A 26,942-nucleotide genomic window follows, 5' to 3' on the forward strand; every position below is an offset into this window, starting at 1 on the left:
CTCGTGCTCCGTCTGCTTCCGCGGGCGATTACCTCAGGCGGGCGGCGGTGTCCGGGGAGAGGACCCTCGGGGACTGCGTGCTCGCTCCTCTCGGGGACAGAGCGAGCCAGGGCAGCGCCGGTCCACCCGCAGTTTACGGGGCATCCGGCTGATTGAGGGCCTGTGGTAGGGAGTAGTCCTAGCTTCGGCCTCCTCAACCCCAAGTGCCTTCCACGGTCCGGGCAGCGTCTTTTATATCCAACCCTGGCCTCCCTCCGTCCAATGAGGGTGCTCCGCTTGGTCACGAGGTGACGCGTTCGCTGAGGAGGTGGGATGGGAACAGGTGCACGATTGTGTGCCGGTGTGCGGTCGGGGTGTGAGGGCAGGAGCGCAATTAAAAGCGGGAGTGGGGAAATCACGTGGTGTGAGGGGAAGGCAGCCGGCTGGAGTGGGGAAGGTGAGGAGATGAGGAGAGCGTTCCGGTGGAGTGGGGAGGGTCACGTGGTGACGCGTTCTTCACCGGGGGCGCGTGTTTCAAGTGGATTTTGCCCGTGTTCCAATGCAGCACAACAATTTTTTATCGATATATGATTTAATGAACTATTCTGATTTAATGAATGATTCCGGCACCTATCGTTTGGGCTACGATTGGATAAGTGAATTACCCAGTTATTTAACCGAACCGTTTGGGATAGAATTTGGAGGCGATACAAAGCTGAAACTTAACTAATGTTATAGAATAAAAATATTAGGAAATACGATATCTGCAAAGTATCTAAGCAACGAATATTTTAAGGAAGTTATAATGACTAAGAGGATTGAGTGTGAGTCTACGACTCCCAGCAAGAAGCAATTCAAATTACCAAAATCTGTCTGAGGAATTATGCCTCCTGATTCAGCCTCGCAGCAAGGCGGGAAAGATGCCAATAGTTGCGAAGTTAGTCTCATTTTCCATCCAAAATGCCATGCCTTTAAGTAATAGTTTCAGTTTCTTGGATATGAACCATGTGTGGGATAGGGTTTGCCGTTATAAGTCAAGAAAACGTTAATATACTGCCAATTACTTGCCTGGTGCTATGTAATCACTCCGGTAGATGGTAGTCTCCGACGGCCTCCTCCTAATTGGTACCTTATTCTTATCTTCGCGTTGTTTCCTCTGCAGTAAAAAAGAGAATTGAATCGCCATTCATTAGCATCAATTACGAGTCGTCACTTTTAGGTTGTAGATGCTATCATACCTAGACTTTCCCTTGCGCTAAAACCATGTTGCGGCAGAAAGGTGTCCAAATACCTCCGCACAGTGTACAAGTACAAGCATGCACAAATTAATTAATATCATTACACCAACTTAAAATTTTTATTTTATTCCATTGTTTCTGAACTATGTAAAGAATTATTACATTTAAGTTTCTCCTTCACACAAACATGACTTTACACCGGTAACGATAAAAATGCGACAATTTATCTTTCTCTAGTTAACTGGCTGGTAAGGGTGAGTTTTGGACTCGTCGGTACAGCTTCTGAAACGCACCTCAGGCGCGGACATTGCGGTGAGCCTCATATAGGAGGGCAAATCTTCTGAATATTCATGCTTTGGGGACATTTTTGTTAGCTTTTCCCGTACAATGTCATCGCCTTGAAATAAAAACCTGATTCTGTTGCGTATTTACTCCTAAATCCGTTTCGTTTGTTAATCCATTAAATTTAACTCCAATCCATCTGGTGACTCCACGAAAAAATCCCGCGCCCAAGCAGTGAATGTTCATTTATTAATTATCTATTATTTACTTATGCAGTGGAAACCCTGGAAGCATAGTCCAGTTTTTTGACAATTCAACTGCATAACTTCGAGGGTGAGTAAATAAATAAATCGCAAACGTGTGTGTGCCTTCTACCGCTTGAAATTACGCACGTATCTTCTGCCAGCAGATCCATCCGGCGTACAGTCCTGATTTGTCCCCAGCAGTAGCGGATACAGAAAAAAACTAGAAGGGGAGGGTCGCAAAAGATATCTGGAGTTACCTTTACTTTTATCCTAACAAAAAATAATTAAGTCACATGCAGAGATTTAGAAAGTTTTAGTTAAATTTATTACACACATATACAAGACAATGCCATTTTATGATATTAAAAAGTTATAATTGTGGTTCTGTAATGTTTGGCAATACGGGCGGGCCCGTAAGGGGGGGGGGCGACAGCAGCCAAATGACTTCTTTGCTGTTGGCTTTCAAGGACATGTAAAGGGGTGGGATAAGTGCCTGAATGTACAGAATGGCTATGTGGGAAAGTGAAAATGAAAGGGAATAGGGCTTACTGAGAATTGAATAGCGAAGCTCAATATGAGGATGGGAAGCATGCAGGAGCGGATTTAATGGTGGATTACAAGGGTCATGACCCCCCAAGATTTCAGCAAAAATTGTTTATTTTATTAATTTAATAGTTTCTGTGTCCTTTAAAAAAGTAAATGGAGTGTATATGCAAATGCAGGGCAACAAGTCCGAAACGTGAGAGAAGTTTGAGTTGTATTCATAGTAGAGCGTAGTGCTCCCTACTGTAATAAAGCCCCTATCTCCCCGAGGGATATTCCATACTCCCCGGACAAAGGTAATGGCCCCCATCCCATGATTTGATGCTGAATCCGACCTAGAGGGAAAGTATGGAAGATTCACGGTATGCTCAACGTAAACTTACTTTAACCTTAAATATACATTTAAAAATGTGCATTTCTCAAGCAGCGGATGATATCCATCGGGTATCTAATTGAGGTTGATATATTCAAGCACGTTGTTATTACACGATGGATATTTTTACAACGTTACATAGATACCGTATTTGTAACATCCACGACTTAGTTGTGAAATAACGTCAAGTAGATATCCAAGTTGTAGTATCCGTGATATTCGGTGCGTACCGGGGTACTTAAATATAGAAGAACGATGTAATTGAGTAGTGGTTCTGAGATTGAGAATATGTGCAAATGTGGGGAAACTGCCTTTGGTTTAAACATGCTTAAAAAGCTGATGTTTAAAATGCAAATTTAAGTAATCAAACATTGCGATACTTCCGTTCATAATGAGTTGCAAACAATGACTGAAAACTTGCTACCAAATGCATATACTATGCTTTAAAACTGTTTTAGTTGACGCGACCAAATGACGAGTCTTCGTCATCCGCATGGAATGTTCGGGAAAAAAATTACGAGAATAGGGTGGTTTCCTATTATTTTTTATTGCCTAAATCGAAAGATTATTATTCCTGGAGTACGCATTACACGCTTTTAGGTTTTAAAATGACGATATCTATTTTTCGCAATTGAATGAAAACTGAAAATTTTCAAGCGTGCGAAAACGCGACGTCTGTATGAATGCTAAGAAAAGTCTGTGTGACGTATTTCTGGTTCCCGCTGCCGCCGTGTGAGGGCATCTTGGTGCAAGGCTATGAGCACCGCTACGATGCAGGCTGCTAGCAGGTAGCAGAGTAACCAGCTAGCAGGTAGCGCTTGGCTTAATTGAGGATTATTAATACCCTATCAAACGAAGGAAGCTTTCCGACCTTAAGCAATTTTAATAGGTGATTATTAAGAGATGTTTCCCTGAACTCTGTGCGTCATGCATGCATTGGTAATCTGAGAAGATGTAAAACTCCTATCCAGTGGCGTAACTAGGACTATGCTTTGAAGGGGGGGGGGGGCAGAGGTGGCGAACCCACTCGCCCCCAAGCGATACAATTTCTGGGAAAATTTCTGAAAAATGACTTGCCTGGAAATACATTTTACATCATTTAGTCACTTAAAATTTAACTTAAAGCAGATGCAGTTATTATGTGTCAAAACAATATCTTTAAACGTTTTTCATAAATTTTCTCGGACCCCGGGGGGGAATTGCTCGGGGGGGAGGGGAGGGGAGTAAGGAGTCACCTCCTACGCCCCTCATCTCCCCCAAACATATTCCTAGTTACGCCACTGATGGGTAGCATGTGTTCTGAAGAGAATTGAAGGGCAAGTATGTATTTTTGTATGCCTGGGGATTAGCAAAAACTATAATAAGCACACTCATTATCTACTCATTAGATGTTGTGAAGATATCTAAGAGATGTTGCATTAAGGGGTGTTGTCTGGCCAGGTCAGCCGGTCGGCAATCGCCGAGGGCCCCGAGCTTAGGGCTCCCCGCCACAACGCCCGCGTCTATTGTGAACCACACATAAAAGGTGTGAAAAAAAGACTGATTAAATGAACCAAAGTTTTTTTTTAATTATAAAATTCTACGTCGCCATTAGTTGCTTTATTTAAAACATACTCAACATAAAAAGATGATATAAAAAATAAAGGTATCGGAGGATTTAAAAAAACCGATGCTTTTTTGAAAGGTTCATTCGAAAAGATTGTTTTCGAGGATTTTAAGATTTCGGCGCAGCTTCAAGGAAAATATTTTCTAAATATATAATAGAACCATCAAGGGCGTACCCAGGATCAAAACTATGGGGGTGGGAGCCATGGTTGTTCAAGTTGAAGGTAAGATTTGCGCATGGAAAAGTTGAATGAAATCAACATTTTGAGGAAACTGCAACAGCTCTTTATAAGTTTTAAAAATTATTTGCTTAAAAAATATTATTTTCCTTGAAGATATTTGCAATTTTTGCTTCTAGGAGGGGGCAGCTGCCCCCTCCTGCCCCTCGCTGGGTACGCCCATGAGAACTATAAGTCTTATTTATTGTACAAGATGTCAAATTCTCACTTTTTATAATATTTTTCTTATGAAATTACTATTTTTTATTAACTTTTATCTGATTTTTAAGAGCTAGAATATCGTCAAAATCCATTACCGGGCATGCAATTTCCTTAAATTTTCCGGTGGGTGGAGAAGGGGCGCGAATCCTCCGGTGAGGGGGGGCCCATCATGAGCCCCAGCCGAGGCCCCCCAATCAACCCAGACCGCCTCTGGTTGCAAAATAGACCTCAATATCCACTGTTTGACATCGCTGGAATGTTTTTTGGCGGGTCCTATGGATAGTTGACAGATATCCATGCAAGGTTAATTGGATTAACATGGATATGGCAAGGATGTCATATTTTAACGCCGACAATGTTGTCTTGATGTTGTTGAGACATTGATTGACGCTTGGCTTAATGACAAATATAATTGAGTTTTTTCTTTCAAAAAGAGAAAAGAGAAGGTTTGTTGCCTGTTAGAACGACACACACACAAACGGATTCTCCGGATTCAGCGGTAGATGAAAGTTCTCGTGATTCACGAGAGGAAATTGATTTCCTTCGTGATTGATGCTTCGTGACTTCTCAATAGAGGTGGGTTAAAATGTTTTTTTTTATGAACCGTTCACTTTGAACCCGTTCAGTAAAAATAACAGTTCAAAATATCTGCTCATGGCGAACAGACACGGTCATTAAAGTATCAAATACTCTTTTTCGGATGTTTAGAGCAAATGAAAGCTTAGTGTGATATCATATGGTTTGTGCAGCTTGTCATAGTAATTTGAAGTAAATTTTGTCCCGGGCCATTACTTGGTTATCCGTGTGCAGGACAATATCTGCTGTCCACTGGTAGATTAAGCCAGAATTAATATTTATCAACCCAACGCCTGATATTATTAGCGTATTTAGCCGCTTTTAGGTGTATTTATGTGCAATGAAACTAAGTGGTCACAATATAGTTCATAAAATATCGCGACGTGAAAAAACTTTGTCATCAAATGAAATCGCCGAAGAAAACATATTTTTTTCATTCCTTCGAAAATGATGCATATATGCCTCCTTAGACTCCCTCCGGAAGAGTATGAAGTCCATCCCCTTCAATGTCTAATTACACTACAAACAAGTAATTTGAGGAAAGTTGAAGCCAAATTTTAGTTTCCAAAAATCATCAGTTCAGACCTCTAAAAGCAACGCGTTGCAACGCAGGGAAAAATACAGATTAACCCAATTAAAGGTTGATTCTATTACGAGTAATTTAATAGCAAAATATTAAATGGATATAACATAGTCAAACAATTTATGTTTAACTTTTCCGTTTGCTGAAATAGATTTTTGCATTAATATAACTAATCAAAATAAAGTTTTAACCTAATGTTTAAATTAAATTTGAAACATAGCACAAATTACGAACAGATAACCGACCCGTAAATTGACCGCAAACCAGAACTATCGCATCCTGTTCATCGAATGCAAGTGTTCAAATGAACAAGAAGTCAAAATGAACGCGAGACCCCAAATGATCAGTCAGAGGAAACGAACGCGCTCCAAAAAAAGAACGCCCTCCGTAGAATGAATACCCTCCGAAAAAGAACGCCATCCGAAAAAGAACCCCCTCCAAGAAAAGAATACCCTCCGCAATAAGAACGCCGTTGGGAAAAGAACGGTCTCCGCAAGATGAATACCCTGAGAAAAAGAACGGCTATAACGAACCTAATATTTTGAACACCCATTCGAACCGTTCAGCAACTATCCTGTTCTTTTTCGTGGACGGAGGCGAGAAAGGAGGGGCTCGGTCGTCTATTGGCCTTGGATGGTCTACATCTTACCCACCATCTGTTGTAGCCAGCACGCACTTGATAGATTAATCTGCTGTTAAAAATACCTCACGCACTTGATGGAGTAAGCTGCAGTTCAAAATACCTCGCATACCTGGTGTACCGAATACGCCGCACGAGTGCAGTGCAGTCATGAACAGTGAACTGGGTGTTTTAGGGAACTGTTCATTTTATAACCAGTTCATAACAGTGAACAGTTCGTTTTGGCAGTTCGGTTCTTTTTTACCCATCTCTACTTCTCACCTCATCCGTCATCACCTGCGAGGAGGAAATTCCACCGTGAAACGGAGGATATGAATACGTGAATTATATTGCCATTCAGTAGTCCACTCAGAGTGGTCACAGTCTCTTAACAATACTTTTCAGAGCTATTATGCCCAACACTTCGACTTTACATCATGAATTGCCCCAGAATGAAATTTTACAAAATGCAATATCCATTCAACGAGAAAATAAGTAACTACGGCTTTAGCAGTCCTTTAATAGCATGGGAAATGTACATATCAAATTATTACTTGGTGGAATTGTACTGTATTGGAATAATTGGGTTAAAATGTAACTGTCTTAAAAATGCCTAAATATGTATCATTATTTGAAAATCATGCAGACTGGAGATGAAAAAAATTAAGCTTTGCGTGCTATACTTTCCTGAAATTACGTTTGAGAATCGAAAGCTCCACCAGGGATTTTAAGTATATGTGTATCCAACGAAACTTGTAACGATCAGTGTTGGGGTGCGTTCGGGGAGCTCGCTCTCGCACTATCAACGCTACACGCTACTCCTTGCGGTGAAAGAGAAATAGTTACTCTCTTTGTTATCGTTCTTCGCTCGCAATCGATGATTATTTTACCAATTTGACAGGTTTACCGAGGCCAGCTGATAACTTCGAATTCCCGAGTACCATAATTTGCTTGTTTAGGTTCAACCATCCTTATGTTTAAGCTTACTTATAATGGATTAATTAATATGACTCCGCTTGTGTTGTTACAGCAATCGTAATTGTATGTATCGCAAGTGAAATTGCAATTAGCAATTTATATGCCTCAATTCACGTTATGCATTTTACGGCACCATTCAACAGTTCCCAGGTGGTCTCTAGAATGGACGGTATTACAAGAAGTAATTGGAAATGTAGCTGTAATTTTACTGATTAATGTAATTAAAGATGTAATTACTTTTTAAAATCTGTAATCTGTTCTCGTAGTTGATTACTTTTTATGCGAAGTAACTGTAATTGAGCCCAGTTACTTTTTCTCAGTATTTTTACCAACACTGGTAACGACAAAGTATATGTTTTGTATGGGTTGCTAGATATCACCGCCAAGTCCTCGAATAAGAAATTTTATGCCTCAATAGAGCTTGATACTTGGAGAGAAATACCTACTGTTATGATGTAACGAAGACCAGGGGCGCAACTAGGAATCAAGGCTGGGGGGGTTTAGGTGCAACTAATACCGGTGTGTGTGGAGGTATGGCATACCCACCAGGATAAGCGGTAGTTGCGAGATTAATAAATTGCGGAAGTTTAAAGATAAATGGTTCAAAATGGTGAGTTTTACGGCTTTCTGAGGGATATTTTATTGATCCTTGTACTATTCTATTAGTAATGTCAATCCAATTAAGTAAAATGGATTAAACTTAAGAATTTCTCTGAGCTCTGGGGGGGTTTCATCCCCCACACCCCCTCTCGCTGCGCCACTGACGAAGACAGCAGCTTTTTTCTTCCGTATTTTTTAAATGTTTTCGAGAGCTTTCCACCGCCACTCATCACGCAATCATTTTCAAGACTGGCCATCAACATCACGCTCACAGAATTGCCTCGAGCACTCTCTCCATCGCTGTTGATTATTGGGGAAACCGTCGAATTAAAAATTATCCTCGGTGAATTACTTTGATTAATTGCTCCATAAAATCAAACATTCCGTCGCTCTATGTAGAGTTTAAGTCTTCTAATTGCGTGTTTAACAACAAGATTGAGCATACTAAATTATCAATGGCTTTTTTTGTGGTTTAGTTTAAAATTGAATGCGCTATTTCTGAAACTGAAAAATCTCATGGCGCCCTTGTGCCATTTTTCGATTAGTAATGTAAATATATTTTTTTCGTATTCGAATCAAACCTGATAATGTATGCTGAATTGCATATCCATGCCTACGAGGTAACTGTGCCCTCTATTTTGAAGCGTATCGTATTTGAAGATTGTCCACGAATTGTGTTGCTGGCTAATTCATCTACGGAAATGAGTAAATTACATGCTAAGAATCTGAAATGGTCGACAAAATTTGGAAAGCGTTGAACTATTCGTAGTATTTATGAAGTAAAATTATCGTTTCTCTCATTATTTTTTGGTTAACTTTTTTATGATGACAACTTAATGCTTTAAGTCTCGCAATGGACCTTCTTTCGTGAAAGAGGGCAGGTATGATGAGGTAAGACCTTATGATCAAAAAATAATGTTCGTAACGCGGCCACCGGAAATTTTTTGTAAGTTTTGTGGTAAAGACGCAGATATATAATCGGGAAAATGAAAACAACGTGCAGTAATTATTAGTATAATTTGGATTCTATTCGTTACATATTATCATCTCTTGGAGGAGTGGTAACTCTTGTCAAGAAATGAAAAAAATTTAATATACACGGTCATAATACAACCAGTTCTCTTGTATGGGGCGGAGGTATCGACACTAAAAACACATACCCAGAAGAAGTAAGAGGGAATTGGGAGGGAAAATTGGGCTAATATTTGAGTAAGGATAATGAAGAATACTGAAAAACAGAGAGCTCAGAAACCAGTGCAGCATGGGTGTACCTAGGAACAAAACTAGGGGGAGGGCAAGCCTTGGTCGTTCAAGTTGTAATATTTTAGCAAAGAAAAGGTTTAAGAGCGACATAAGAACAAAATTTTAAGAAATTTATAACAACGCATTATTAGTTTATAAAGTCATGTGCTTGAAAACAATAATGATTATTATTTTAGTTCCATGCCTTCTGCTGATATCATTTTTCTTTAAAAGAAAATTTGTTCAAAAGCATTCGTATCGAGCTAAGTTTATTTTCGCTCAGGGAGAGCAGCTGCTCCCTCCTTCCCCCCCACTGGGTACGTCCATGCTGTAAAGATGACCAGATATTGTGGCTGTGATAAGAAGCAGGAGAATTAAGTGACTTGGTCATGGGAAGGAGGAGATGCAATGCAATACATGCAATGATAAAGGCTGTTTTACACGGGGCACGGAATTGCGCAGGTTAGAACTGCATTAATTAGAACAGGGGCTATCCTCACGCCCAAGCATTCTCGCATGTGTTTTAGCAATTCACCGTTTTACACGATGCCATTTTGACTGCGCCTTCGTACACACTTCAGATTTTGCAAGTACGTACCCCGTGTAAAACGGCTTTAAGAAGTGTAAGGAGAGGTCATCCAGAAGAAAGGCGGCCTCGGGGAAGACCAAGACTAAGATGGAATGACCAAGTGGTCGAAGGCATTAGAATACTTGGGGGAGAGGTTGACATGGCGGAGGACAGAGGAATCTGGAGGCTACTTATTGGCTAGGTCAACAATCTGCTTAGATTTGAGTGGTCACAGTAAGTAAGTAAGTTAGAAGAGTGGTATAGGGTTAAAAAAAACGAAGGAAGGAGAATCGATTCTGGAATCTTGATACGCTGAACGATAAAACCTGATAATTTTCCTTTTAGTTTCATTTTGCCAACCGGTTTCCATACTCTACATGTATTATCTTCAGATTTAATCCCACAAGTCTGGCATTTAGTTTAGCCAGATAAGCTCTGATTGCAGTGTGTATGTTTGTTTAACCTTTGATAATAATGTGTACATGCTGCCGCTTGCGGATATTTTTAGGAGGCTGCTTGGTCCGTTCTCGGTTGCTTTAGTGCAGTGGGCTTTGTGGTGCGTCGTTTTGTCACTTCTTCCTTGGGGCGAATCACGATGCCCAGAAAAAGTTGCCAATCTGAATCCATGCTAAAGATGCGGTTTTTCCCAGCCGCGTTCTATGTCTTTCATCAAAGCTCTTGCCTCGAAATAAAATACGCAATTGCAGCAAAATCATAAGTTATTTCCATCGACCAGTGAGTCCATATTGTTCGGTAAAGAGACGATTATGTTATAGTTTCGGTGATTTCTGACTGTAAAGCGTCAATATTTGGGGTTTCATTGTGCAGTGAAGTTTGCATAGAAATTGTGCTTGATAATGACGTAGAGTAAGTTGAAACAGGTTTGCCGAGTATTAAAAGCAATGTAGAAAGTACACTGTGCCTTTTGTTATTACTATGCATAACTTCCACAAAGTGAATTCACAACATAGTCATCAACTTCAATACAGAGTTCCACATGACAAAGTTCTTTGGATGGTCATTCTCAGCACTAATGGCACGCCAAGTCTATAAGGCAACCTAGAAGACTCCTCCTCAAAATATAGGCCGATTAATACCGCTTGTTATCTAAGAGCAGGGGTATCAAACGACCTTTCCCCTATTTTTATATTGGTTAGGCAACACGCAAATCATAATCGAATTTGAAATAACTCTGCAGTAACTAACCAAATAAAGGATTGTTTTCATGGGCGTACCCAGCGAGGGGCAGGAGGGGCCAGCTACCCCCTCCTGCCCCAAAATCGCAAATGTCTTTAAGGAAAATAATATTTTTCAAGCAAATAATTTAAAAAAACTAATAAAGAGCTTTTACAGTTTCCTTAAAATGTTGATTTCATTAATCTTTTCCATGCTTAAATGTTACCTACTACTTGAATAGCCATGGCTATCATTTGATCCTGGGTACGCCCTTGATTGTTTTTCTGTTGATCCAGTGAGGTTATTGCAAGGAATTGCTGAGATAACTAATCAAAGTGGCGGTAAATTTAATTGATGATGGGATAGCTGGGCCCGAAATGAGGGGGAGTATAAAACTATCGGTGAGATTTTGCAATACAGTATTGTATAGGCCGTGAGTCTCCAGTTCGTTACACCCACTCTTTGATGCTGTCAGTAACCTCCTTTCACTCTCAGTAATGTTCTTGCTAAACTCAGAGGTGCTTATTCCACGAAGAAGTACATTCAATCAAAAGCTTTCGTTCTCTTCATTCTCAGAATAATGGCGCGATTCGTTAAAAACAAACATAGGCCATGGCTTGCCTCCCCCTAGACCATTGCTTGCCCCCCCCCCTAGATCATGGCTTGCCCCCCCTAGTTATGATCCTTGGTACGCCCTTGTCGCACAAAGATGTACAAACATGGCTAAGTGAATGAGGATGTTGTCGGAAGATGGAAAAGTAAGCAAAGGGTGGGGAATGGTTGCTAGGTGGCGCTGAGCCATGACCTCCGAGAGAATGGCGCCCAGTTTAAAAAAGGAAGTTCTGTTGCCGCACCTTTTATTAAAGAGATGCCTGTCCGCTATACGTTTCCATAGGGCTGCACGGATTGACAGTGAGGACATACTCTCTCTCGGTGGTCGTGGCTGAGCGCACTTCCGGGGTTCGGTAATGTGAAAACGATCCAAAGGACGCGTCGCACGCCATCCAAAGTAGCACTACGGGGTTCGCGAGCATGAGATGCACCTACGAGGGTTGTACCAAAAGTAAGGTTCCCATATTTTTTACAAATACAAAACTGTTTTTATTGATATTGATTTTCACATCGTTGAAAAGCTTACACTTTTGCCTATTTTTCAACGTAGTCTCCATTTTTTCGACACACTTTTAAAGACAGTGCTCCAGCTTTTTTATCCCTAACTTGAAGAAGTCTCCCGCCAACCCGTTGAGGAAGTGTGTGACCTCTTCTCGGACTTCATCGTCGCTCTTGAAGCGTTTGCCACCTAAGAGTTTTGTTTCGAGGATACAATGAAATACCCACGCTTCATCTCGGGTGACATTAGAGACCAACAACTTCTCCTTGTGGCCCCCATTTAAAAAGTTGTTGAAGAAATTTGCGAGCAGTGTCAAGACGTTGCTCCATGAGTCCGTCAGTCAGCATCCGGGGGGACCCAGCAAGCACAAATCTTGCGATAACCCAGTTTGTACAACTCGTTTGTAACACTCGTTTTTCCTCAGTTTCAATCCGTGCAGCCTTATGAAAACCCATAGCGGACAGACAAACAGACATCCTCTTAAATAAAGGGTGCGGAAACAGAACTTCCTTTTTTAAACTGGGCGCCATTTTGTCGTTGATGTATTACTGGAGCGCTTGTGATCTCTTTCGAGAGGCGTGACTTTAAAGTTTTGTTTCTGCAAAATTTAGTCGCTATTATGCGTCGCATAGTGGGCTGAAATCGAAAAATGCTGGCCGAAAATGATGGTGATATTGGAATAGTACGCCCTCGACCATCAATAAAGCATCTCAATTAGGTGATCTTTCTTAAAATTTTTGGGAATCCTAATTGCCCCAAGCGGTGATTCCAAAAGTTTAATGTTCCAGTAGCATTTGCAAGTTTTTACTAATAATAATTCAAGAATGTATTATAAGTAGATCCTTTTCTACTTCTCCAATGTGTTTTTTGAGTGATTTTAGAATGAATAATGAGCGTGCTTTGGTACTGTTTTCTTATTAAGATCCATTTATTTTTTGGTTAATCGATCTCTTGGTTAAAATATCGATTTTGGTTCAAAAGACGAGCTTTTCATTTCGATTAAAAATCGATTGATCGAGAAATCGATTTCGAGCGACAGTTCTCTATCACTACTTTCGTGAGGCGGGTTGTACTGTATATTCATGAATATTACAGAAGAGGATCCTAATGACGGCCTCTAAGTGTGTTGTCACACACCGCGCATTAGAATGGGTTTACCAAAGTCACCACTCGCGTCGCTGACGCACAAAGTGATCCGAATCCCACGAGGAAATAACGTCTATTAGGGTTGTTAACCGAAATTTATGTACATGATTCTGTGATCTATCAAATTCATAACTTTCCAATGCTATTCCTCGCAATTACAAACATAATACTATTTTTTTTAAACAAGTGGATCGCATTGAACCCATCACCGCTCTGCGAACATTTTTGAAAGCCGATTAAAATGCAACCGAAGTGGCAACAGAAATCAACCTTCAATGATTGGAATTGGTCCTCCTTCTTATGGTTCCCTTGTGTGTATTAATGACTGGCCTGGATATTTTCGATTGTTCGATTTTTTCGGTATAATTTTCGATTTTTGTTCGAGAGTAGACCTTTTCATTTCGATTACATTTCGATTTCGACCGACATTTTTCCATCATGCCTCGTTCAGATTACGATTGTCCGATCGATCGTCCTAACGATAGTTGGCCGAACTAGCAGTGTGAATGCATGTCCTGACAATAGTTCACGTAGTTCCGAACGTTGCCACTTTAAGACCATAGAGGTTACTGGAGTGGGCGCGAGCTATACTCTGTAACGGCGGGGAGTGAAGCCAGGGGGCGTGGCCAAATTGCGCATTGAACCATGTTACCGGGCCTCGCTAGTCTTACGAGGCCACGACCAATTTTTGCTCTTTACTCATAAAATAACGACTCTGGGCATTTTCAGCGAAAGTTGCGATGAACTTAAATAGTAATACATGCCCAAGGAATTAATTTATGCTGGATTAGAGCCGATGTGACCCGCAGGAAGATAATTAACAACGGATAATGAGGTGTTCAGTCAAACATATTTGACTCACAATCAATGTTACTCGGAAAACAATGGTTGGCAATTCGAAAATTGCATTATTTCAACTTTCTGAATCTTGACGCGGAAATGAAAGATCGATTTAACATGTTGCTATGCAACCGTCGTTTCTTCTGCGGACATAATTCGAATTCGATCGTCACCACCTCTATGTTTACGATGGTTAGGCGCTGCGTGACCGGAAGAGGAAGCGACAAGAGAAAGACGAAAAGATCGTAAAGCTCCCTTCGCTCTATTTCTTTCATGGATTTGTCCAAAAAAGGAAGAATATGGGCGGAAGAAAAATTATTCGTTAAGTACACGTTGAACACAGTAATATCTTGGCCCTGCATACCTCAACAGCTTTGCTAACCGTCAATTTTTCGTTCACTTTAGATGTGAGCACTAGAGGGCAGCACAGGTTTTAACCATCGATGTGTGAATGCTCGATAGTTCCAACGATTGCCGAAACAATCGTAATCTGAACGAGGCATAACTACTTACGTGGGAGTGGGTTTTACTGTGTACAGGGGCGGTCTGGGGTGATTGGGGCCCTCGGCTAGGGCTCATGACCCCCCCCCCCGCAGCTTTGGAATCGCGCCCCCTTCTCCACCCACCGGAAAATTTTAGGAAATTGCACGCCTGGAAATGCATTTTAACGCTATTCTAGATCTTAAAAACCAGATAAAAATTAATAAAAAATAGCAATTTCAAAGAAAAAATATTATAAATAGTGAGAATTTCACATTTTATACAATTAAATATGCCTCATGGTTCTCATGGGCGTACCTAGCGAGGGGCTGGAGGGGGCAGGGTCCCCCCTCTAGAAGCAAAAATCCCAATGTCTTTAAGGAAAATAATATTTTCTTAAGCAACTAATTTTTAAAACTTATAAAGAGCTGACTATTTTCAAAGCACTGAAGGAACAAGTGACTTTGTACGCAGTCACGCGCACGGGTGCAAAGTTAAATACACCAAAGGATGAAGTTCGCCATGAAAAAATATTTGACCTGACCGGCAATCGGGAGATCCGGGTTCGAATCCCGGCTAAGTCAAATATTTTTTCATGGCGAACTTCATCCTTTGGTGTATTTATAAATAGCTGTTACAGTTTCCTTAAAATGTTGATTTCATTCATCTTTTCCATGCTTAAATCTTACCTTCAACTCGAACAACCATGGCTTGCCCCCCCCCCCTCATACTTTTGATCCTGGATACGCCCTTGATGGTTCTATTATCTATTTAGTGAATATTTTCCTTGAAACTGCTCCGAAATCTTAAAATCCTCTAAAATAATCTTTTCGAATAAATCTTTCAAAAAAGCATCGGGTTTTTTGCATCCTGTGATACCATTATTTTTTATATCATCTTTTTCTACTGAGTATGTTGTAAACAAAGCAACTAATCACAACGCAAAATTTTATACTTTCAAAAAAAAAAACTTTGGTGCAACTAATCTGAGCCTTTTCTCGCTCCTTTCATATTTGCTTCACGATAGACGCGAGCGTTGTCGGTGCCCCCCTAAGCTCGGGGCCCTCGGCGGTTATCGACCGGCCGACCTGGCCAGACCGCCCCTTACTGTGTATTATTTGACTGGCCTGGATCATGAGCGCCATCAGTTTGGCGTCGGCAATGCGTTCCCTCTCTCGGGAGGTGCAGGCCCCTTCGCAGTCCTTGCGCCTCGGATACCGGCTCAGCTCCTCCGCCTGCCGCAGCCACTCCGAGCCCACCTCAGCCTCGTGGTCGCCCGTCCAAGCCGCCGAGCAAACGCCCTCCGCCTTCTCCCACGTCTCCATGGCTGCGCGAGAGGACGCCGGGTCCGGTGGAGGTCTTGGCCTTCAAGCAGGTCCGACCGAGAAAAGAAGAAACCCTCAAATAATTGGTTGGTTTTAGCGATAAGGGTGCATTCATTAATCACGTGAGGTGCTCAGGGGGTGAGGGGTCAAGCCAATTCTCACCCAGGCTCACTTGAGGGAGGGGGTTCTGGCAAGTGTCACATAATTTTTTTTCGCAAGAAACAGCAATTGCGATCTTAGTAATCTTATATACTTGCATTAACTAATCTTCAATAAAATTAATTGAAGAAATTGTAACGGACACAGTAGCAAGGACACCAGGAAGCGAATTGCACTGGCAAAGGAGGCGTTCATGAACAGGACGGATCTTCTGAGAGGCTCGTAATGAAAGACTTTAAAGGAAAGGTTAGTGGAGAGTTTGATCTGGATTGCAGCTCTCTACCGTGCGGAAACGTGGACACTGAGGAAATGAGACGAGGGAAGATCGAAGAGAAGGCATTCGAGATGTGGGTATGGAGAAGAATGGAGAAGGTGAAATGGACGGAGAGGGAAAGGAACGACGAAGTGATGGATATGGTTGGCGAGGAGAGGCAGCTTTTAGATGAGATACGGAGGAGACAGAAGGTATGGATGGGAGGAGTACTTAGCGGGGAGGGAATGTTGAAAATGGTGTTTGAGGGTAGAATGTAAGGGAAACGAGGGAGGGGAAGGAAAAGAATAGGATTTTTAGATGTATAGAAAGGGAGTAGGCCTTACAGTGAATGAAGAAGGCAGTGCTGGGAGGAAAGGGAGGATCCCAGATCACTTCTTTAGAAATCCATAGAAACCAACCTTGATCGGTAGATTACTATAATAATAGCAATAAAAAGAAATTATTTTTATATAAATCCAACCCAATCAAGCATAGATTACCGTATTTACACTGAAAATTCGCATTTTGAACAATCCAAGACGAGAATAGAGGGGGGAGTCGAACTATATCTCACTAAGGGGGTCGGGGAGGGTCCAAAATTCGCCAAAGTCGCCACATGTCAATGGACGCTCCCTTACCAGGGCCGGTTCAAGACGACGTTCATCTCGTGCAAGCATTCCACCCCCTCTCAAAAAAGACCTTCGAGGTAGTTGGGATTCTCTCTGGAGACATTTTAAAATGAATACAAATAATTTAGGAATAGGGTTTGAGACTCAAATATCAGCGTAGGTAAGCTTTAATTCAACGCAAGTTGACATTCTATGAAATATAAAATATGTACCTGCGGTTGCTCTTCTCAATTACATTACATTTTCCATAGAATAGTCTGCAGAAATGGAGGGCCTAACCTGGTCGAAAGTCCGAGGCGGAGATTGGTTTTAGGAATCCCAGTTTAGACGAATGTTAATGGTCAATTTTATCCTCATTTGAAAAAGGCCAGATTGGCGCCCATGCGATTCCAATCCACGTGACGTCATAGGGTTCTAGATGCTATGCGAGTAGTCGAGAGTTTTACATCGTCTGAGATTACCAATGCATGCATGAGGCACAGAGCTCAGGGAAACATCTTTTAATAATCACCTATTAAAATTGCCCATGGTCGGAAAGTTTCCCTCGTTTGATAAGGAATTAATAATCCTTATTTAAGCCAAGCGCTACCTGCTCGTAGGGTACTCTACGCTACCGCCATGCTCGGAAGCAAGCAGCCTGCATTGTAGTGGCGTTCCTAGCTTCGCAACCAGGTGGCCTCACACAGCAGAAGCCAGACGTCGCATGGGCTTTTCCCAGCATTCATACTCAGACGTCGCGTTTCCGCGCGCTTGAAATTTTCCACTTTTCATTTAATCGCGAAAAATAAACATCGTCATTTAATAATCTAAAAGCGTGAAATACGCGCTCCAGGGGTAATAATCTTTCGATTTAGGCAAAATAAATAATAGGAAACCATCCTTTCAAATCGATCGATTCGGTTTTTAAGTGGCGAAAATGTATGCTGAATGAAGGTGCACAAACATTTTAAATTTTCACAGATTTTTATTGGGTACGACGCGTTTCGTCGCTAAGGCGTCATTTTTCAGCCTGTGTAACGCAGAACTTGATGGTCATGGAGGTGTGACTCATGGCCTCTACACATGGCATCCTCCTCCATAACCGCTAACCTCTCAACTGTCGTGTGCTGTGCATTTTTTGGTGCTAATGCACCGTCACAAGAGTCATATGAAAATAGGCCAGAGGTGACTCGGGGGTCTTAAAATTCATGGCTCTGGTTTATGATTCATTGCCTTCTCCAGTGGCTCATAACTCGCAATACTTGCATGTCTAAATTCATGCACACAGCCCTCCGTAATTAATGAAAACGTAAAAAAATTCTGAAAAAAATAGCGTCAATTATTAATTTTCTGTGTCCCATTAATGAGAAAAAGCATCTATAATATACACTTTCATCTTTTTTTACCTTCGTGCGGACGACACGCACGCCGTTCTCTCCAGCATTCTGCATGAGGGTCATTTAAAGGGTGCACTTACCTGCGGCCCGAAACTACTAGATAATGTTTAAACATATTAGTTAATTAAAAACAAATTATGCGTTCTAAAAATACGCCAAAGCCATTTTATTGATATTAAATGTATCTTGTATTTATTTAACTTAATGCTTGCAACTTATTTTGGAAGATGAATAATTTTCCTTTACAAAGTTGACGTACTACGTAAAACTTTTCATTTTTCAAAGTTGATTTACGAAGTTCATGAAGCTGACAAAACGGCTAATGTTACGGTGCGCGGAGTTATTTATTGCTCCGGCGTGTCTATATTTTTTTGAACTTTTGGTAAAACAAAAAAATCCGATTTTAGAGCAGGTAATATCTTCTTTGAAATTATGTATTATTCATTACTACAGCATGCACTTAAGCCCAGACATGAATTTGCAAAGTACAGCGGCGCATCATTTTGACGCCGACAGTAGGACGGGGCACTTGCACCGGGCGGCCGATTTCGGAGAAAAAGTCAATTATATATGTACACACAAACATAATTATAAATAGAAACAAAGAGACAGATACATAAACACAGGGCGATGGCACAGCGTGGCGTGGCGATGGAATGAAAGTCGGAAACACATGGAAAAATTTCACCTCGACCGGGAATCGAACCACGGACGGACCTTTTGCTTTCCGGACAGATGCTCAGACCACCGAGCTATCCAGGCTACTCAAAGGGTGGGGGCGGATCAGTGTAAGCGGAAGTGGTAAACTGATCTTTGCCTCCCTGACAAAGTACCTAGTTCCGGCCCCGACTTATCCTATAGTATATTTACATATTGGATTTGGTTTCATGTGGCATTTCAAGAGAATGCGTGTTTTTTTCTACGTTTAGAATACACGGATATTGACCTTTTATTATTATTACAGTATTCTACCGATTAAGGTAGGTTTCCATGGAGTACTAAAGAAGTGATCTGGGAGCCTCCCTTTCCTTCCAGCGCTACCTTTTTCAATTCACTGTAAGGCCTACTCCCTTTCAATCTATCTAAAAAACCTATTCTTTTCCTTCCCCTCCCTCGTTTCCCTAACATTCTACCCTCTAACACCATTTTCAACATCCCCTCCCCGCTAAGGATTCGCTCCATCCATACATTCTGTCTCCGCCGTACCTCATCTAAAAGCTAGATTAGGACCTTGGAAAGGAAAAATAAGTCTTCTTAAATTTCAGCCGATTAACTGCCGAAAATCCCTTGTAATCAATTGAAAAATTTTCTTTGAAACGAGTACCAAAATTTCAAGATCTTATCATGGGCGTACCCAGGATCAAAACTAGGGGGACGGGGGCAATCCATGGTTGTTCAGTAAGTTATCGGTAAGATTTAAGCATGGAAAAGGTGATTGAAACCAACATTTAAGGAAACTCTAACAACTCTTTATTAGTTTTGAAAATTATTTGCTTGAAAAAAACTAATGTTTTCCTTAAAGACATCTTAAGGGGGAGCGGGGAAGGGCAGCTGCCCCTCGCTCAGTACGCCAATGGATCCTAGAGATTATTTTACGAGCCATTTAGCCGCCCCAAAATTTTCATGATTTCAAGAAATGCGTTTTTATTGATTTATATTTTCCCACATATCTACATGTTTTTGGCGAGTGTAACATTATAACGTCAACGTTGACACTTCATACGGTTATTGATGAATTAAAGACTGCCGTCTGTTACGGTTTGTTTAGGCCCAAGCTTACCCACATTACTACACTTTTTATAGTTTGTAATAATAAACGTCTCTAATTAAACTATCCGGACGTTGGTTAATGTTCGCTGTGTCTCTATTAGAATAATACACTTCTTAACTGCCTGTTTCCAATAATTTTCAGCTTCACTCAAATATGAAAATCCTATGATCGCGACAGAGTATTGATTAAGAGAAGTGTTCTGGTCCATACAGTTACCTTTTTTACTATTCCAAATTACTTACTATTTTTACTGAACTTAATAAGTTTTTTTCATTTTAACCATGATACATTTGAATTGAACCGATGTTTCGATGACAAGGTATGTCATTGTCAGACTTGATGCACTTAGAAGGTGCTTGAATGGCCTTTTTTAGATACTTAACAGCCTTCAGCTCCCTTCGTCCTCTCTGTACGATCGAGTGTAGATAGTATAAGTACCGTTTCAAAAGTTTCAATGAGTTTTGTCCAATTACAATACAATTTTTTTCATCTTGTAGTTACGAGTGATAGTGCCTAATTTCTGGGTTATGATTAATGATATCCTCAAGTGGTTACCAGCACGCAATACTTGCACGACTCACTTCATACACTCAGCTCTCTGAATTTATGAAAACGTAGAAATTTGGTAAAAGAGCGTCAATTATTAATTTTTGTGTCTACTCTTGCATCCCGTCAATTCGGTTAACCAGTAAAATTTACAATTTTGAAAGGAAGACTATGCTCTTAAAGTTATTTTCCTTAAAAAACTTTCCAAAAATGACCTAGTCGAGTAAAGTCATTGTATATTAATTGCGGATAACTTCCTCATAAATTTTTTAGCTCGCGAACGAAGCGGTTTAAGTGTACAGAAAATATCTTTGACTTACAAAAACAATGAGTGGATAACAGATATATGAGAGACAGCTATTATTGTACTTGATTTCAGAAAATGTATCAATAACTTGTGAAATAACCCTCAATCTAAACTTCAATTGTAACTCTGTTTCCTTTACACGATTAGGTACTCCCTAGCGCTAGTCTTAATCTGTGTCCAAAAGTCGGGTTTAATCCGTTCCATTCATATAAATGTAATTTCAAATCAAATAAGAGACTGATTCGAAGAAATAATAAAAGAATTGTCAAATTAGGTCACTTATACCATGAGGACTGTCTTGTTTCATGTCAAAGGAAACTTTTAGACTGCGCATTCTCTCTGCGCACTTTCGTGACCGTTTTTCATTAGTGCTGTGAATATAAACCAGGATCCTTATATCGTGATTCAATTAGTAAATGTGCCGAGTGAATGACCAACCTCACATTGCTGATGGCATTCCCGAAAACTTCCATTGCCTTCACTCCAGCACTGAATGATAAAATCGGTCGATCAATGCCTGGGAATGTCCATTTATGTGTACTTATCCTTCGTTTAAATTGATAAAGCCTATTGCCTTTTGTATTTCTAGTACTAGTTAAAATACGTTCCCGGGTTCGTCGACGGCTCCATTTATTTTTCACCTCTCTATTCTTCAAATAAAGGCTGATGAAGTGTCTTACTTGGATAATAACGCTTTACGGTAGACGTTGAGGAAGGAGGACGAGAAAAACCAGAGGAAAGAAAATGACACAGCACCAAGGACATCAGGAAGATAATTATGCTCGCAAAGAAGGCGTTCATGTACATGAAGGAGCTTATTAAAAGGTTGCTATGCAAGAATATAACGAAAAAGATAGAGAAGACTCTGCTCTGGAGAGTAGCGCTTTATGGAGCGGAAACATGGACACTTGGGAAGGAGAACGAGAGAAGATAGGAGGCGTTCGAGATGTGGGTAAGGCGAAGAACTGGGAGGGTGAAGTGGAAGGAGGGAAAGAGGAACGATGAAGTGCTGCACATGGTGAGCGAGGAAAGGAAACTATATATCGATGGTTAAGTTCTAAAAACACGTAAGTATCTCAAAATTTGGCCGGTCTCACACAGGTAACTTAAACGAAGTGTAATGACATTAAAAAATAAAATTCATGCAGAAAACAACTCTCTTTGGCAAATGTGTGCTTCCTTTTCCTTTATGCATTTTTGGTCTTTAATTTTAGCGTACAATTAGAAAAAAAATAATAGTTTTTTTGCTCCTGGAAAGTTTCTATTTTTGAGATAGGTACGTGTTGTTAGAACTTAGCCATCGAAATGTCTATATGGGGTACTTGGGAGACATAGGGTTTGGAAGGAGCAACTAATGAGCGGAAAAGGGATGATAAAACCGCGTTGGGGGGAGGAATTAGGAAGAGGAGCTGGAAAAAAGAAAGGATGTCAGCTTGTCCTTCCGCTATGCGTTTCCATACGGTTACAAACCATAGTTTGACCGCGAATTTTCCCCGTTGCCGGATGCGTTGGATACATCACGATCTCCGGCAGGCAAAGATTTAGAAGTCATGAGTCATCCAGACCAACCGGCAACAGAGCAAACTCGTGGCCAATCGGAGCGTTTGGCTCAGTTTCTGTAGATAGTCTAAAAATTGAGCGTTTTCGGCTTGAACATCTGAAGTAACTTTGACTCCTACGAGCATCAGCTATCCAGGGTTAAAATATCGTGACACAATTTTTCTCCACCCTGTATATAGCGGACCAATACTGACATCGGTAGCGTCAGCCCTGAAGATGTTGGTAAAGTCTCCCAACGAAACGTCGGCCTACAACATGCAGACCCTAACCCGATTTAAAACCCGAGAAGATTTCATTCCCGTCAGTCACTGGGAAAAACTCAGATTCTTCATCACTGTGAAGAAGCTTACTGAAAAAGCCGTATCATGTTCTTCCATTGCGATAAAACATAATTGAGGCTTTCTCCACTAATTTCAGAGGAGATAATTTTTCTATGAAGGTCCTTACCCTCTGACCAGTCTCCTTCCAGTCGCCGGCCACATGTAATATTGCCTGTAGATCGTGAGAAAGTCGTCCATTGCGGAGGTCAGTCGGTATCACCTATGATGAAAGAAGTTGGCTTTAGGGCCAGTGCGATGGTAGAAATAATATGGGAGCAGAGGTTTCCAAACAGAACTCATACGAACGTTATGATTCCTTTCACTGCTTGAGGTAGGGCTCAAGTCACCGCAGAAGACATTGAAATCTAGTATCCATATTCCATTTTGTTTTCATCCAATCGGAGGGAGGACCTTTTCGACCAACTATTGTGGACTCTCGTTGTCACCTGTAATTTGTAAAATGGGAATCGAGTTTTAAACTTATCTGCAATAGATAGTTTACGAAGATAAAGTACGTAATAATTAATTTATCTCCATGGGGCTGGTACAGTTGTGTGAAGTCGCACCCAAAGGCCTGTTCACACGGTACAATATCGCGCACAAGTTAATGCGTGAATGCATTTACGATTTTGGCAGACTATAACGGAACATATACGAATGCATGAACCAAATTACAACAGGTTCTATTTTCTGTCCATGCGTTGGTACAATTTGTATGGTCACGCGTTGCATTTTGTGTTCATTCACGCGTTCGTGCATTTAGACATTAACTCGTACGCGTTAATGGACCGTGTAACTGACCTAAGGGAACACAATTCAATACAGATTTTTTCAAAATTTCTCTCTTAAGTCATTGAAAATCAGTAATCGTAAGGGCAGATTCCAGTCCACCCAATAAAAACTAGATTTATGCTGCAAATTCACTCGCTCTTTAATATGTTTTCAGAAATTACCACAGGGCGGCGATGTGCGTAGTGCGATCCATTTATGACTATTGTTAGCAGTGGTGTGTTTGCACTCGCGAGAAATAGCATTGAAAAGTTATGAATTCGATTAATAACACCATCCCGCATGTGGGAATTAATAGCTCTAATTAAAGCTCACTTTCCAGTGACATTCGGATCGCTCAGTCGTCGTCGCGCTGCGAGAGGCGACTTTGGTAAAGCCGATAAAATCTGCGTTGAGTGACAGCACACCCCCACCTCCGCAGAAGACATCAATATTCAAAAGTTCCGTCTCACTCTTGGAGAGTTGTGGGTCACCCCACCGAAACGTCTGAGAAGCATTTTGTAAGTGTCCCTTTTTCTGTGTTTACCACAGAAATTTTCACAGAGGGAATGATGCCTCTGTAGCTTAACAGGATAAACGAATCGACCTAGACACGGGGGATCCGAGCTCGAATCCCAGTCAAGGCGAATAATTTTTCTATGTGGAATTTATGAGCATTTCTCAAAGTTCTCAGGAGATGATGTACCATTGTAATACTTTACATAAACACTCCAGGGTCGTCTAGAAATGTTTTCGTCTAGCAATTAATTTAAGTTTTCCCAATTTTTTAAAACTGGCCCTGAATCTCAAATTTCCCCGCCCACTGAATACTCCCTTAATTCATGTTCATCACCCCTTCTCTGCATCCATGTCGTAGTAGATCTTCCCCGTACATTTCTCCGTTCCGCCCACTTAACCATCTTAATTCCATCTCCTAATCCACGCAAGAGGCGGTCGGAAACATATTGGCTCCCAGGGCTAATGAACACCCCTGGAGCGCAAGACCTACTACGAAGAATTTCTTCCTCATCAAACCTTGGAGGACATTTGGCCCCAAAAGTTTCTCTTTCCGCGTGACTACTGATCGTTTGTGATCAATAAAAGTTCCTATTACAATTGATTTGTGCCTGCTGGTTCCCAATATCGCTTATGATCCTTTCCTTCTTTCATCGTCTAGTGTCAGTCGTTCCAATTGAGTAATTTGGGCGAACGTTTGTGATTGAGATGCCTAAAGTTTTTCTGCAGTGGCCTTATTTTCTTCTTGATTTCGCCAAAGTCCCTTAAAAAGATAATGTATGCTGACGACTTAATTGATCCCTGGTCACTTGAATTTTTGCCACTACAAATATAACCTGAGTAAAATTTTAAAGATAAACGCAATGAGAATAGGAGATAATTCGGCTATTCGATAATTTTACGTGCATTCCTTATTAGCTTCGCGGTGGCTCCATCTGAAACGATACAACTAACGAAATACTTCGTCGAGACGGCCGTGGCATTATATATTAATTTAATGTAGCTATTAAACGTTGATTTATATCTATGAAGTAACTTGAGCTACTCACGATACTTTGAAGAGCATTTTAAAATCGACTGTATATTTTAGGTTTGGAAACAGAATAGCAAATGAGTCGGCACAAACTAACGGAAAATGAAAATATTTTCTTTGAAAACATTTCCCTAAGTATTCGTATCCTGTACTGTTTATATTAATTTTTTCGTAAAGATTTCATAAAATTTCATGATGAATTTATTCAAAACCATTGATGATTAACCAGAGGGAGGAAAAGAAGAAAATCCCTATGCCTCAATCTGGGAGATGAAGTTTCTTTTTATGAAGCCAATGATTTAAAACTTTAAAACCGAATATCACTTATGTATGACTCAACAGATTTATAACAGGTCTCAAAATAAGCAACCAGGATAAAATATTAACTTGTCCAGCCAGCAGTTCTAAAACACTAATTTGCTGCTTATGTGAGTTTACTATTTAAAAATTAACTGTGTTCAAAATCTGGGCATTCATATCCTTCTGAGTACACTAGATGATTATTTACTTCTCATTTCCTGTTGACGTATAATACAAATTTTACTCGAAGTATGGAATACATTTGAATCGTAAGTCAAAGTAAATATGAGTGCAACAAAATCAAATCAATGTTTGTAAGTATATCTGAAATAATATTTTCCTGTAAAAATGTTCCGAAATAGAAGTTAAAACGAACATACCTATCAGAAAGAAGATAAGGGAGGCTGCGAAAAGATTATTAGAGTCATAATGTTTTTCTGTTAGGGAAATCCGTACTCAAGTTATCCTTTAGATCAGTATAATTATAAAAAGCTTACTAACCTTTGAAAACAGCCAAAGCCATCAAACTGCAGTGCGGTACCAATTACTTGTTAATTTTCATTTTGGACTAAATAATTTCCCTCCAATCTCTCGCGAAAGATCTTCAATTTTTATTTACAAAATAAATAAACAATGATGATGACGTCGCACCCTGGTAGCACTACGATACCCCCCCGGGCGGTGATGACATCGACATTATCTTCAGTTCCTTCAGTAATCTCCAATCGGGCTTCGTATCTTTACCTCCACTTTTTGGGGAAAGTATGGTTGGGGAAGCTTGGGAGTGCTCGGTACTTTGTCGATCTAGGACTTCATATTCAAAACGCCTTCCTTGAAAGACAACCACACAAAATTACACACAAAATTGAAAATGAAAGTACTTGATGCATCGGCTGATGGTATTTTTGTAGGAATATAACGCAGTTTGGCCCCCGAACATTCAATACAAACTGAAAGGCCTATGAAAAATTCTTAGTTGGTTATCAAGATAACTTTAAGGACCTACGAGAACTGGCTTACAAAATAGACGGATGTTTGGTGTCATTATGTAGTTATGAGTTAGTCATACTTTAGGGCCAGATTATACTGTTGATAAATCACTCTCCATAGAAGTGGATGGAGAAAAAAATAACTTATTGGGCCTCTTTGGAACAACTCGAACAAGTTTATGTGAGAAGTAGCTGAAGCCATTCCATTAATAACTTTTTTTGGCTTCGCAATTGGTTACAAATTATGAAAAGAAATTGTGACTCAGTCCCGTAATTTTATTTTACGAATTAACCCATACTTGCTTATCATTCAATGGATTTCGGTTAGTGGAGCTGTTTTTGAGCATAATTATAGCTTTTTTCAGTCCTGAAAATTTTTCAGTCATATTTTTTCTCTTAATTTCCTTCATCTTTAAAACTGGATTTTTTAAGCAGCCATATGATTCCAGTCCCTCACCCACACTCG

The 26,942-nt window shown here is 40.5% G+C and overlaps 1 long non-coding RNA gene across 1 annotated transcript; it reads right to left on the reverse strand.

Moving 5' to 3' along the window:
- Nucleotides 1-1,059: 1,059 nt before the first annotated feature.
- LOC124158900 lies at nt 1,060-26,095 on the reverse strand. Its single transcript, XR_006864883.1, has 4 exons — nt 25,989-26,095; nt 23,177-23,316; nt 22,998-23,090; nt 1,060-1,135 (listed from the first exon to the last, which is right to left on the reverse strand). It is a non-coding gene; the product is annotated as an uncharacterized LOC124158900 (long non-coding RNA).
- Between the last annotated feature and the right edge of the window lie 847 nt (nt 26,096-26,942).

This window comes from Ischnura elegans, chromosome 5 (genome assembly GCF_921293095.1).
Source record: "Ischnura elegans chromosome 5, ioIscEleg1.1, whole genome shotgun sequence".
Classification (NCBI taxonomy): Eukaryota; Metazoa; Arthropoda; class Insecta; order Odonata; family Coenagrionidae; genus Ischnura; species Ischnura elegans.